The sequence below is a fragment of the Choloepus didactylus genome, chromosome 13 (assembly GCF_015220235.1).
Source record: "Choloepus didactylus isolate mChoDid1 chromosome 13, mChoDid1.pri, whole genome shotgun sequence".
NCBI classification, from domain to species: Eukaryota; Metazoa; Chordata; class Mammalia; order Pilosa; family Megalonychidae; genus Choloepus; species Choloepus didactylus.
In genome coordinates, this window is record NC_051319.1 from 15027454 (window position 1) to 15041191 (window position 13738).

A 13738-nucleotide genomic window follows, 5' to 3' on the forward strand; every position below is an offset into this window, starting at 1 on the left:
ACTTTCTCACTTGGGAAAATTATTCTAAACAGAGGCATTAATGACCATTAGTCCCACCACAACTGTTACATTACAACTTGTTGACAACAGCAACTTGTCTATGAAGAAAGAATGCATCCTTTGAATCCTCCGATTCATCACCATGTGCCTCTGCCCAAGCTTCCATTCACCCCAGGTCTGGAACTCAACACGCCCATTGTTTCTGATTTCACAGAGGACTATTCTGCCCCTAAGGACAAATGACTTCATTACCAGAGGACTTTGCTCTAACAGCCCAAACTTCCTTCAGAGGAGCCTGAACCCTGAAACTGGGACCTCTCCAAGGTCAGAAGGAATTGGGCAGCTCACATATGACAAATTGGTACATGGCCGTGCTCTAAATGACTGGATCTTATTAACTGAGAGCATGCCAACTCCAAGAGAACCACAAAGAGCCCCCTGGAGTGCTGGGAGTGGGGGATGGGGGGTAGTTATCTAAGGGGGAAGGAAGAATGGAAATCAGGAAGCCCAGGGTCAATCCTTAAAACGCCTGTTTCTACACCATGCACCAGCTGTCTGCGTGCTGGCTGGCTCTTATTAAAAGGTGACTCTACTTACATCACAAGACATATTTCAAAATCCTCACTCACAGCACTGTAGAATATAAGATGATACGCTGGGAAAATAGCAAACACAAGACTAGGAATGTAGGCACTTAATCATCAGGATGTGTGTGTGCATGGGATGAGGCTGTGCAAAGAGGTGTGTGTGCGCTCAACTGTGAGAATTTGAGTCCACTGGGTCTTGGTTCCATATCTGGCTCTGCCACCAGCTGGCCATGGAGACATGTAATGTCTCCAAGCCTCAGCTTCTTTATCTACCATGTGGAAATGGTAAGTGTACCCTACCTCAACGTATGGTTGTAAGGAATAAACAAGAACCTGTTAAAGCACCTAGCACCATACCTGGCACAGTAAGTGCTCAATAACGATCACCCCTTTTCCCTCAGAAATTTTTCCCCTAACATGGGTGACATCAGGTGATAATTTAACTGATGGAGGTGCTCAGTAGATAACAGAACCCTGGCCATGACGCACAGGTCATTTGGAGATGGTTGAGGTCACTCATGTCTAAGCTTCCCTGGAGGGCCCCAAGGGCAGGGTCTTGGTGGTGTTTTCTCTTTCCTCACTGCCTAACCCAGGTGCCAAACTCAACTGGTGAAAATAAATTAGCATTAGGTGACAAGGCATATCCCACTCCCAGTCACTCATTCCCACCCCTTCTCCTTCCACCAATATTACCAAATAGAAAAGCTTTTTCAGAAAGAAGCTACCAATACAGAAGAGCTTTGGAGGAGACTGTCTATAATGAAAATGACCATTGTGAATAAGACCCAGGATGACTCACAGGAGAGCAGCCCACCCGGCTCACAAGCACTTTGAACCAATAGGTGGAAAGCCCAGCCTGCAAGGGAAAAAAGGAGACTTCTACAGAGTCTTCAGATTTTGTTTAGAAAACCTATTTACTATTATGCCCAGCCTATCTCCATCCCTGTCCCTCTTCTGCTTAATGGCAATTTTTCAATGTGAATTATAAAACCTCTACATACTTGCCCCTGTTAAGAACCTTGGGACCTTGTTACAACCTCTCAGGTGGCAGGCACTTTAAAGAATGTGCCAGTGTCCACCGTCCTGGCCAGTCAGGAATGCAATTAGGTGGCAACTTCTGGAGAGAAGGGACGTGCAACTTCAGGAGGAGGGAATATGGGGCATCCGGGCTCAGTGATTCCAGTCAAGACCTCGCCAAAGGGCCAAATTTAAGGCAGAATTATTCAGGGATCTTTGTTTGAGTTCCAAAAATAGAGTGCCTTGTCCATTTGTGCTAAAATAATCCCCCATCCACTGCACCAAATTCCCATGTCCACCACCCCAGAGTGGTTTGAAGGAGGCTTTTATTCCTCTCTCTTTTGAATAGGGAGATAAGATACTTTGATCTCACCAGCAAGCTTGCTTATTGCTACTAAAAAGGAATGGCCATTCTATGCAAGCTAACTAACCACACTGGTTCCAGAAAAGTCCTTAGGTTGATGAGAGACAGGAAAACCTGGAAAAGCAGCAGGGGGTTTCTATAGTGGTCTGTGCTCTGTAAAGTATCACATTTGGCCATGTGCAGGGAAAGGCAAGCAGCTGCTGAGACAACATCAGTAACAAAAGGGAAACAGATCCCTATCAAGGCAGGGAGAGCAGCCGAGAGCTCCTCACATGGCCATCCATTGCTGTTCATTGTAATCCCTGCTCCCACGAAGTTCACTTAGTGAAAGCAGGCCTTCACTGCCCTTCCACATAAAAGCCTTCTCCTATTCTCCAAGGACCACTAAATACTTTGCCCTCTAGAACATCCGACTTTACTATCACACCCTTGATGATTGTGGACAATCTGGACAGCCCTCTGACTTTCATAAAACAATGCCATGGTTGTCACAAAGGTTTGCAAAGTAAAGCCTCATAGCAAATAACTTTAAAAAAAAAAAGACACACTGGAATCCTGCAGAAACCTACTGTCAGAATACACAGCCAGGAGCAGTTAATAAATGGCTGGTCAAGGAGAACCAGTCATATATACATATGTTTTACATAAAACCCCAACTGATAAAGGGTGAAGGTGCTGAACAGAGCTGAACTGGTGTTTGTAACTTAGATCAGCAGGCAGTTTCCTGACTGTCAGTTAGAAGAGAAGAAAGTGCACATGCAACAAGAACCACCCAGAGCCCAGGAACAAAGTTCACATTTACCTAGAAAGGTGGAGGGAAACTAAAGGACTTCAATCAAAGCTGCATCAAAAAGCCCACACTACTCCTGGCACTTAAATTTTTTTTTTTTTTTAATTTAAGAACAATCTTTCTTTTTAAATTTCTCATACTTATTTTTAGTCATGTACTGAATCAAGATGTCTATGTTTTCATGCATATGGGACTCTACTTGTGTTTGGTTGTGGGATCTATAGTAATTGTCTGATTCTGCAAGTTTAGATGCATGTGTGTATTTATGTCTGACTCTGTCCAGCTCACCTGACTATGACTTGTGACCCCAGTGATCTGTCCACAAGCATTTCGTTTTATTGTCAATTTGGATGAGAATCTGTAAGTTCCAACTGACCTATTACTAAACATGTAGATGGTTCCACCTCATATTCTTACTAAACATTTACGTTGGTACAAAACAAAACAAAATACCCACACTCTCCACCTTCCAAAAGCAACAAACCCAAAGAATGAGGCCAGGACAATGTTTTGAAGAACACTAGCTTGCATATTCAACATGGTTCATGTTTTTCAACTTAATTATGAAAAATTTCAACACAGAGATAAGTTGAAAAGAACAGACAGAACAGCCAGATTCAACATTTGTTAACATTTTGCCATTATCTATTCCATCTATCTATAGTAGACACACTTACACTAATACATACACACAAACACATTTTTCCTGAAACATCTGAAAATGAGTTGCAGATGTCTTGACAATTCACCCCTAGATACTTTAACATATACCTTCTAAAGTAAGGACAATTTCCTACATACCCACAATGAAATTAATACACCCAAGAACGCTGACAATAATACTCTTATATCCAAAGCCTAGTCTATATTCAAATCTGGCCATCCTGTCCCCATTTTTTTCTTTTTAACATTGCTCAGTATGGGCTGAAAAATATGGGCTATATTTTTCCAATCTTTGTCTTCCCTGTGCATATATATAGTTACATACATGTAAAAAAAAAATTATATGGCACACAGTAGGTGCTCAACAAATGTTTGTGGAATGAATAAATTGATAACACATTTTTAAAAATTGGGATTATATCCTTCATACTGATGTTTTTAATTGTGACTATATATATGGGTGTATACATACACATTTAAAACATTTACAATTTTAACCATTTTTAACTGTACAATTCAGTGACATTAATTATACTTATAATGTTGTACAACCATCATCACCATCCATTACCAAAACTCTTTCATCAGAATCTCTTTACCCATTAAGCAATACTCTCCCCCCACCACCCCATTTTTTACAGCTAGATTTTTTGAACCATGATTCAGTCAAACACACAGTATTTGGTTATGTGCCTTTGGTTTCTTTTAGTCAAAAATAATCCTTTCAAAGTTTCAGTGACTAAGAGATTCCAAATGGAGCCAAGAGGTCACTCTGGTGGGCATTCTTATGCAGTATATAGATAACCCTTTTTAGGTTTTAATGCAATGGAATAGCTAGCAGTAAATACCTGAAACTATCAAACTGCAACCCAGTAGTCTTGACTCGTGAAGATGATTGTATAGCAATGTAGATTACAAGGGGTGACAGTGTGATTGTGAAAGCCTTGTGGATCACACTCCCTTTATCCAGTGAATGGATGGATGAGTAAAAAAATGGGGACAAAAAACTAAATGAAAAATAGGGTGGGAGGGGGGGTGTTTTGGGGGTTCTTTATTTTTAATTTTTATTTTCACTTTTTCTGGTACAAGGAAAATGGTCAAAAATAGATTGGGGTGATGAATGCACAACTATATGATGCTAATGTGAACAACTGATTGTACACTTTGGACGATCATATGGTATGTGAATATATCTCAATAAAATTGAATAAAAAAGTCATTAGAGCAGAGTTAATACATACGAGCAAGCAGTATTCCAACTAAAAACAATGAGGGGTACAGACTAACCACTGCATAATTAAAACACTTTTTAATGATTAAGTCAATTAAACCCTCAATGGAGCTTACCTTAACTCGGTTGTTAAAGTTAGTATCATTTTAGAATTATTTACAGCTTTTCAATGTCAATGTGATATTAAACATTAGATTCAAACCAAGAATTTTTTTCAGCAAATACTATATTGTTTGTTTAAATAACATATGGGCTCCAGAGGTATTGAGATGAAAAGTATGACAGCAGCAACATGTTGGTTTTGCCTCAGTTTTCTCATCTGGGCTTGGTTTCTTCACTGGCTTAGCAAATGAATCCATTTGCACAGCATTTCCCAATCTGGAGATGCTATTGGATTTTTTTGGATTAGACAGCGCTTTGTTGAGGACTGCACAGTTCAGGATATTTATCATACCAGGTCCTGCCACTAAATGCCAGTAATATCTAACAGCTACTAAAACAATCATAGCTTCTTAGTAAGTCTTTTTCACTGTGTTGACACTTGCAGCAATCGAACAAAAGCAATGGTGGGCAGAACTGCTGGCTCCATAGCATGAATTAAGACAGCAACACCAAATTGTACGAGTAGTAATAGTCTTCACTACCATGTACTCCATTTTAAAAAGCCAGTTTCACTTGATTGATAAAACAATAAAAATTAATAATTTTGTTAAATCTAAAAAATAATAATAATCCTTTCACCTCTAACCTACCCTGTTCCCACCATTCCTTCCCATGACACTGACTGTCTTGATGATACCAGGCAGTTGTCTTATAGAATATCCAACAATCTGGGTGTATCTATACCCTCATGAAGTCATTTAAGCTTGTTCTCTGTCATTACTTCATAAAAACTGGAGGGTGAATCTAAAGACTGGTTTAGATTCAGCTTAAATGTTCTTGGTGAGACTCTTTCTTAGGTGATGCTGTGGAATTCCTCCTGCATCACATCTGGAGGGTCACTACCAGGGTCCACACCTCAGAGTCACCCTGGAGGAACCCAAAGCAATGTCTAGAGAGAAAGACAGATACACACCAGGCTCCTCTCCAGAGTGGGGAGAAGGCTGGTCTGGGCAGGACTCTGCATTTTTAAAAAAATGCCTCTGGTGGATTATGATGCCACAGTTGAGAAGCCCTGTTCTAAGACATGCCATCCTGGAAGCTAAAGAAGTCCTTTACCAGAGGAACTGTACTTCTCAGAAATGCTCCTTTGAAATGGAACCACATTTTATATTTCATTGAGGATAACACAAAAAGAGCTACAGACCCAGGGAAACAGCTATAACCTAAATAAATGCAGACCTTCCCCAGAGGATTCACTTGATCCAAGAGGGCAGAGATTCTAGTGATGAGATAATCTTTTGTATAACCAAGAAGGTCTTCATGACCCCTTGTCTAACATCAGAGCTCCACCCCACCCCCACCCCCCAAAAACGGATAAATCTGGGATGCCTGCAGCTCCTCTCTGGCATGGCTCTCTGCCCCCCGCCAGTCTGGAGGGCACTGCACGTCCTAAGGCACTAGGCAGTAAATGCCACGTTGGGCAAGGGCAGATGCTGTGCCGGTCAGGACGGGAGGGTGCTTTAAGAGCTTCGTAAACAGACCCGAGATCACATCTCAGCTCTGACACCAAATAGCTGTGTGTCCTTGGGGAGGTCACTTATATTTAACCTCTGCAAGCCTCAGTTTCTTCATCTGTAAAATAAGGGTAATAGCATCTTCCTCACAAGGTTGCTGTGAGAATGAAAGGAGAAAACGTATGTAAAATAATCAGTACGGCATCTACTGCATCAGCATATGCTAGATATTATCATTCAATTAGCTCAACACAACAATGCTTGTGGTACTGTAAGCACTCAAAAATATTAGCTATTATTAATAAATTTCCTACACATGTGGCCCAAATAATCAGTGCACCTCCAAGGAGACTGTATTTTGTCCCCCTGTCACTGGTGTTTCTCAACCACTACCTATTTTCATATTTCCATCTCTCTCAAATCTGTACAAGTCACACACAGGTCCAGCAATTTGGCCTCCATTCCAGCATCTTCTGGAAGGATAAGTGGACTAAGTAAGTATAATTTATGTGCTTTAGCCCCCCAAAAGTTGGGAAAGCACTCTAGAGTGCTGCTTCTATAAGTGTGGCCCCAGACCACCCCCATTTCCTAGAAGGGGACTTAGGCCAACTGTTTAAAAAAACATTAGTTCTTGGGCCCCACACAGTGAATCAAAATCTCTGAAGGCAATGCCAGAATCTGCATTTTTAACACATCCCCAGGGGAGTCTTTAAACAGTGCCGGAGGAAGCGGCACTCCTTCCTGCAGCACTGCACAGTTCCTTGGTGCTGGAGGGAGGGCTGCGAGAGAGCAGGCAGAGGCGCACGGCCCCACGGCCCCTCGGCCCCTCCATTGGGGCAGAGCCAACGACCCACCCAACCCCCTCTGCACAGCTCACTTGGCCACACAGGTTACAGGGACACGTGATTCTGTAGGGAAACCAGCTGTTTCCAGCTCACGTTATCCAATAATCCTCGTATAGCAGGAAATGAGCTCCCCTAACATTCAGAACTCTCTCTTTGGAGCACAAAAGCAGCTTTCACAAGTGAAAGGATAGCATAGTTACAAAAAGCGCAGCACCTTGCATGGCTCTTTTTTTTTTCAAATAACCAGGTGGTTTTGTAAACTTTCTCTTACCCAGGCCACCCCATAAGACAACCTGCCTATAGAAACACAGATGTCTTGACTATATTTAAGAGGCTCCAAATGCAATAATTGTATTGTTCTTTGAGTTACAGTCTATACATGTTCAAAAACCTCCCCTGCTTATTGCCAATGTCCTTTCCTTATTTCCTCAACATTGGTGACAATCCCCCATTCCATCTCTGACTCTACTGGGCAAACTGGGGCAGTGATTCTCCATTGGGGGTAACTTTGTCTCTCAGGGGACATTTGGCAATGACTGAAGACATTTTGGGTTGTTTCACAACTTGGAAGGGCAGGGAGTACCCTTTGCATCTAGCAGGTAGCGGCCAAGGATGATGCTGAACATCCTACAATGCACAGGACCGTCCCTCATGGCAAAGAATCATCTGGCCCAAAATATCAGTAGTGTCAGGGCTGAGGAACCCTGACGTGGAAGCTTCCCAAAAAAAGCAGTTTCAAAATCTAGGTGCCAATTAAAATAGAATTCTAAGATTTTTACATTTTATAATAAGGATTGACATGCATAGCATTTACTAAATTATGTACATTTTAGGCTGTTTGGCAGAATTATTTAAGTCCCTGCTAGTCCGTGTGTCCATGACGACAGGACAATAGGGATGTGGAACCCAACATGCTAGTGCAGACAGACCAAGAGTGCCATGAATCTTTCCTCTCATGGGGTCCCAGGTGGACCACACACTACAGTTAGCTTTTCTTTTCTGGAATTTCTGTTCTGAGAACGGCAAATGGGGCTCCCCAGCTTTAAGCCCGGCAGTTCCTTTGCTGTTCCCTTTCTTTACCGCCACCTGGCTTTGCCTGGGTTTCGCCTGAGATAACTACAAGTCTGGACACAAGCCCTTTATTTCTCTCAAATTCCCCTCTGTAGCAGTTGGGCTGGACACCCAGTGCATGCCCAGATGGCCTTGGCTTCTCCAAATGTGAGGGAACCTTGAGGAACTAGCGAAGTGGACCTAAGGAGTTTTTAGACATGCTCACTACTCTCTGACCCCAGCTTGACTCCCCTCTACAAGATGCTTCTCCCTCTCCCAGTGACCTGGTCTGCACCCGAAGCACCCCAGGCCCCTCCTCAGCAGCGAGCGCCCCTCTGTCCAAAGGCACCTGAACAAGTCTCCGTTCAGGGCATGGAGCACCCAGGAAGCTCTTCTGAGCTGCTGTTTGTGGTCAAGCCTGTTTTTAATTCTCCATTTCTGGCCAGTCATATGTTTCTTTCTTGACACCCACTCCACCTCCTCTGGATCCAATCAGTCTGCTTTGGATCACCCATTTCTACAGGGGTTGGTTTTATATTTCCTGTCATTGGGCAGCAGCAGCCATACGGAGCAGGCCCACTTATCTGGCTTATTTTCTAAATGATTTCTGAAGCCTACGTGCACCTTTTATAGTTGTTTTTTCCTTCTACCAAGGTTATCTCAAAAATTTTAGGAGGCAAGTCTTTCTTCATGTGTCTTTCTGTTTCTGTCTCTCAGCCAGGAGGTACCAAAGAAACAAACTCCCAAGGTATACTCTAAAGTTTGGTTCAGTCCTGATCCTGTAAGTCAGGGGCAATATGCCTCTATCCTGTACATACTGTGCGGTCAAGAGGCTTTTCTGCTTGTGTAAATGGAATTAGGACCTGAATTTCAAGAGATGCCTTTTAATTTCACTGTTTTACATCACTTTAAACAAATGGTGTTTTCCAAGTTTACTCTTAATTCCGTGATATCAGGCAAAATATAAGTGTTAAAGTGAGACTCATTTGTCTTTTCAGGATCAATAAGAAAGTAGAAAGTATTAGCAGATTAAGTGACAAGGGTGGAAAACAAAGAACTTACAAGAATTTATACATAAAAATCAAGATACACAATTTCCTTTTTCATGAGCCCCATGGTGTCACAGACAGGAGGCTCCAAATGCCCTCTGTTCAATTAACTCAACTCTCAGAATAAATAACTCTTAGAGAACAGGCTTCTGGCTCATCTAAGCGGACAGCTGGGCTGCCTCTCTCCCAGTGATGGTGAAGCAACCAATGTTAATTCTTACGGCAACTGTAGGCTTTTTAGTCCCTTTTGACAGAAGCAGAAAGAATCAATCCTTGTTCATAAGACACAATGCCATTAGCCAGGTTTCCTTCCAACAGCTTGAGAAACCCCTAACATGATAAATGGAGAGGATTATGCCATCTGTTATTTCTGAGTCTCTCATACAACTCATAAGAAATCAGAAAACCCAAGAATTAATTAGAACAAGAGTCCATTCCTGACTGGTAGCTTCTAGGGAAGCTCCCATGGGTGACTATATTACATTTTTCAAATGTTCCCTGTGTCTCCTTGGAGGAGGATTCTATTTTCCCGTCCCACTGATATCAAGTCTGGCCATGTGATTTGCTTTCAGCCAATCTGACGTGAGCAGAAGTGACGTGCCACTACAGAGGAGAAGTGACATGTGCCACTACAGAGCAGAAGCTTTTGTGCTGGTGCTTGTTTTCCATCTCTCCTTTCCCTCTTCCATGAGACCAGTAATATCTCAGACAGAGACTGCTCCATCAGCCTGGGTACCCTGCTGACATGAAGCAGAGACACAGCCAACCCTTGATGGACATGCCATGTGGGCAAAAACCCAAGTTTGTTGGCAATGCTGAGATTTTAGGGTCACAGCACAACTCCTCTTCTAAGGGACAGAGCTCCTGGCTGGGTCAGAGATCCTACCCATCATGTCAGTCAGGTTAAATTCAATTTCCCCATCCTCTACCATACACAGGGCAAAGAATTTACTTGAAATTAAACAATAATAATCGTCATCTAGTAAAGCATTAAAGTTTGGCAACTGTCTCAGAAGCATTGACTACATAGGTCAATTAGGTAAGCTGCTACAATAAAATTTAGCTCTCAATATATTTATTTTAGGATTAATGAATGGAAGAAAAGAAGAAGAATTCCCTTTTGAGTAAAGGAGGACCTCAGAAATGACCCCAAGAATGGCAGCCTGAAGACTCATTTCCCATCTCAGGCACTTCCAAGGTCTCTTACTGAAGGGTCATGACTTTCACTTGGAGCTGGCTCAGCTTTCCTTTCTCTGCTTCTATTTCTTCTACCCTTGGTTCTCCTGAAAGGTACCCTTGAGGTGGCTCTAGCACCTCCTGCAGCTGCCAGTTAGGTCTGTAACTAGGTTGCTTTCAGCAGCCATGAGAGGAAGGCTCAGCCAGAAGGGCAGCTCGGGAGACACCTCAAGGACAGGTTGGTACCAGGTGTCAGCAGAGAACGAAGAGGCAGGGTTGCCCAGGGTCCCATCTCCAAGACCATCAGGCCAGGTCTTTCCAAGACCACAGGGATGAAGTGAGCATATCAGGTAACAACAGGTGGAAGAAGCTTTCGGGGAGAACGGTGGGCAAGACCAAGACCTTGGATCTCTGGCTACACAAACAGAAGGGGATGGAGGGCCACGAGCCAAACAGTCAAAGGGGAGAAAGTGAAAAGCTGAGTCAAATATAGGCACAAGGTGGAATTAGTGAGCTTCCAGTAGACAAACAAGCTGTTACCACACTTTAACTCCACCATGAGAATCACAATATTCCTTCTGTTCTGTTTTGCTAATGCTGCCGGAATGCAAAACACCAGAAATGGATTGGCTTTATAAAAGGGGTTTTTTAGTTGGTTACACAGTTACAGTCTCAAGGCCACAAAGTGTCCAAGGTAACACATCAACAATCCAGTACCTTCACTGGAGAATGGCCAATAGCTTCCGGAAAATCTGTTAGCTGGGAAGGCACGTGGCTGGCTTCTGCTCTAGAGTTCTGATTTCAAAATGGCTTTCTCCCAGGTCGCTCCTCTCTAGACTTCAGGTCCTCAAAAATATCATTCTTAGTTGCTCTTGGGGCATTGGTCCTCTCTTAGCTTCTCCAGAGCAAAAGTCTGCTTTCAAAGGCTGTCTCCAAAATGTCTCTGTAAGCTGAAGCTCCTCTCAGCTTCTGTATGTTCTTCAAAGTGTCCCTCTTGGCTATAGTAAGCTCGCTCCTTCTGTCTGAGCTTTTCTAGGGCTCCAGTGAACAAATCAAGGCCCAAGTGGAATGGGCGGGGCCACACCTCCATGGAAATTATCTAATCAGAGTTATCACCTACATTTGGGTGGGTCAAATCTCCATGGAAACACTCAAAGAATTACAATCTAATCAACACTAATACGTCTGCACACACAAGATTGCATCAAAGATAAATGGGATTTTGGGGGACATAATACATTCAAACTGGCAGACCTAAGAAAATGGTCATTTCAGAAACGAAGGAGAAGAATGTAGCATTGGGATGAAAACTATTGGCTTACTTGAGGAAGACTTTCATCAGCTCATGAGAAAACCTGTCACTTTAAAAACAAAATTGTTTACTATGGGTATTGTCTCCTTTCGAACTGAATCCTTTAAGAAAAATCAGCAATATGGTATCATACGAAGATTCAATAATTGGTAACATAAAAACATTAATCTATAAATATACACACATGGTTTAAAATGGCAAAAAAGTTTTTCTTTCCTTGAACCTTGTGCCGGTTTGAATGTATTGTGTCCCCCAAATGCCATTATCTTTGTGGTCTTTCTTTTTGGTGCTGGTTAGATTTGCTTGGAATGTGCCCCACCCAGCTGTGGGTGGTGACTTTGATGGGTTACTCCCATGGAGGCGTGACCCCACCCATTCAGGGTGGGCCTTGATCAGGGGAGCCATATAAAACATGCTGACTCAAAGAGACTGAACGGAGTGCAGCTGTGAGTGACGTTTTGAAGAAAAGCAAGCTTGCTAGAGAGGAATGTCCTGGGAGAAAGCCATTTTGAAACCAGAACTTTGGAGCAGACACCAGCCACGTGCCTTTCCAGCTAACAGAGGTTTTCCAGACACCATTTGCCATCCTCCAGTGAAGGTACCTGATTACTGATGTGTTACCTTGGACACTTTATGGCCTTAAGACTGTAACTGTATAGCCAAATAAACCCCCTTTTTATAAAAGCCAGTCCATCTCTGGTGTTTTGCATTCTGCAGCATTAGCAAACTAGAACAAACCTCCACTGGCCCTGACAATCATTAGCACTATCAAGAGAAGAAAACAGGAATGGTTAATGTTCAGATGTGGCCTTAGCACCAAGATTCCAAGCAGCCATTAAGGAGGTGACGGGGTGTGAACAGATGTGTAGCAGAAGTCTTCCCCTGGAGTGGCCAAGAGGCAGTCCAGGTACATGAACCATAGAGAGGGGTTCCTCATCGGCCCACTGCAACGGCAACCAGGAACTTCCCGGAGGACACAGGGCAGGAGGAGCTTACAACACGAGTCACCTTCACTCAGGGGAACAAACACCCCAAGCACAACAAAAAGCTACCACCTTAACTGGGTTTGCTTGCAAAGCTATCAGCAGAGTAACACACTTCTAACTACCCACTAAAAATATATTATCAGTGAACTGGAAAGAATGAGGTAAGACAACACATATCCTTAAGAAACCAAGGGCCTCATCTGGCATTTTCCCAGGGACCAAGACAGCACTAGTTATTGCATTTTTTTTTTTTTTTAAATAAAGGGTTAAAGTCTAACGTAGGTTATTTTCCTATTTCTAAGAGCATCACTGAAATGTTGACATGCCCCTGATTTTTATTACTGTACTCTCATTGATGCTGGCTTTTCACAACCAAAGCTACAATGTGCAACCCTAAGGTCTCAGCCTCCCTGTCTTGGCATGTGTCCCCAATATGCACATCCTGAAAGCCACAGCACTAGTGAGGTCTGACAAGAATCAGAAAATGGCCCTACGTCCTTACGTACTGGATACACATGCAACACAGAATGGAATGGACAAGGCAAATGTTCACAAACATGGCTCTTTATAATTTTATTTATATATCAAAAATCTCCCCTTTCTACTGCCCTATTTCACTTTCAGATACTTAAGACCCATTAAATAATGTGTGATCAGGAACACACGCACACACATATAAATACATAAAGGCACCCTTGTAATGTTACTTTTTTGAACATCTGAGAAAAATCAGCAAGACAAAGTCATCTGCTACATACACGCCCAGTTCATTAAAAACACTGTCTATCTCAATGATTTCATAGCCAGAGATCAAGCTACCCAATGTTTTTCAACTTTTCCTATTTTAAACCATAGACAGGTTTGAGCTTTCTTCATAAATTAACTAAAGGAATTCCCCAGATATTTAGGACTGAAACTGTGTTTTGAAAAACAGATGGGCTTACGTGCAGCTCCCAAAGAAAGGCAGACGCATGGAGGAAAAAGCAAGTTCAACCCAGAGATGCCTGTGGCTCCAGGTAATTAAAGAGGCAGAACAATCCTTAAACTCAGGC

The 13738-nt window shown here is 42.7% G+C and overlaps 1 protein-coding gene across 3 annotated transcripts in view; it reads right to left on the reverse strand.

The window, feature by feature from the left end:
* LHFPL2 (LHFPL tetraspan subfamily member 2) overlaps window positions 1-13738 on the reverse strand; it is a 187505-nt gene that overhangs the window by 42911 nt on the left and 130856 nt on the right. The window lies entirely within an intron of this gene.